The sequence below is a fragment of the Empidonax traillii genome, unplaced genomic scaffold (assembly GCF_003031625.1).
Source record: "Empidonax traillii isolate 1590-97213 ecotype Southwest subspecies unplaced genomic scaffold, ASM303162v1 scaffold844:size270376, whole genome shotgun sequence".
In the NCBI taxonomy this organism is placed as follows: domain Eukaryota; kingdom Metazoa; phylum Chordata; class Aves; order Passeriformes; family Tyrannidae; genus Empidonax; species Empidonax traillii.
The window spans coordinates 45,063-46,919 of NW_020956037.1; positions in this window are offsets into that span (position 1 = coordinate 45,063).

The following is a 1,857-nucleotide window of genomic DNA, read 5'->3' on the forward strand; positions in this document are numbered from 1 at the left end:
ACAAGTTCTTTTTCTGTCGCTACCAACAAAGAAAACATCCATAGTGTTATTCTGCATGACCTTGTTTTCATGAGTGACTTCACCAGAAGGTTCATGTGTTTCATGTTAGATTACCTAGTGATGCCTATAGTTCAGGATCAGGTCCTACATTCTTCATCCTGATTGGTATATAGCGAGGTACATATCAAGTGTCCAATTGGCTGGGAGATTTCATTTACCACCGGTGGGATTTGGATCCTTTTCTGCTCTGGTCTTTCTAAATCCTTCCATTTTTTTATCTTTCCTTTTTTTTTTTTTTTTTTCCTAGGAAATCTGCCCTTAATAGGTTTGAGGACATGAAGGCAATGTGTTTTGTCAATAGTTCAATTAAAAGTGAATGTAGAGTTAACTGACACTTTGTAAAGCAGGAAGCCTGCCAATGTATTAAAGAACATAATAGAACATAGTTAAAAAATCCAAGACGTCACTGGATCAATACAATTGTTTTCCTGGATTCATCCCTCTAACAATGGTAAGTGTTCTGAGAAGTTCTCATCTATTAAACTAGAAAATAAGAATCACAGGGTTGCAGTGTGTCTACTACACAACAACTCATATTTCCTGACATACTGGAAATCTTTGTGGTTGCATACTTAGGCCTTTCCACAGAAGACCCATTTCATTCTGATATGTTTATGGATGCATATGAAAATCAGTTGTTTAGCCTTGAACCTACACAGTATTATTGTCAACTACCCTGGACACGCTGAGCAAGCACACCTTATGGAAAATGAGGTTTCATGTTCACTGAAATAAATTTATCCCAAAACCATAATTCACTCCAATTTTATAGAAGTGTCTGCATCAGAAAGTGAGAAAGAGAACAAAAGGCCTTACTTTTGCAGGTCCTGAAATGAAGTGTCTTAGCAGGGAATATAGTAGTGTCCTGCTGTTTACTCAGTGAATAAAATTGAGGAATTGAGATCTGAAGAAGAGGAAATGTCTCAAGAACCATCCCCCACATATTCCTTCTCTGCCCAGAAGAGCAAAAAGAATAAAAGTCGATGGGAATGAATCTGTACAAGACACAGACAGACAGACAGATTTAATTTGATTTACTACTCCTCCAATAAGCAATAACAGATACATACAGCAAGACTAGTACACTCGATGAACACTATAAGTAATCAGATTTAATGTTGTTGTCTACTTTAATAACTTCATTTTCCTGTTCAAAATATTTAAAGGTGAGGAAGGCAGAGGATTCCATGCTCAAACTGTACACAAAAAGATAGGAGCATAGTTTCTCAGTTCCAGGACACTAGCACAGACTAGTAACACTCTTTGTTTAGTCACTCAGGGCATTTGCATATGTGAAGAAACTTTTCCTGTTCTGGGCACTGAATTCACCCAGTCCAGGAAAATGCGTGCATGTGTCAAGTAGGAGAGCTGTTGAGACTGGTGACATTGACTTGTTACCCATCTACGGGAAATGAGGCTGACTAGTGTGAAACTGGGGACAGCTGTTTTGAAGGCCAAAACGCTGGGCTTCTACTCCTGTGCAGGGCAGTGATCCAAAGCAAAGAGCAGAAAACAGTGGCATGGCTTTAAGCAGTGGTACCTGACCTATGCTTGAGGTATAAGGGAGACTCATATATTCGTCTACTTTTCAGGTGGTGCCCTGTACAAACATCTATATGAAAAATGTGTGACAGAAATGAGTGAAAATGATGTGAATGAAGTCACGAAAAGTCCTTCTGTTCTGACCTATTTGTCTCCCTGTAGCTGCTCTTCTCCCCATTGCGTTACAGAAGTGACAGCACGTGGTAAGGGAAATGAGTAAGATGTAGGCGGCATTTTTTCACCCTGTAACATGAG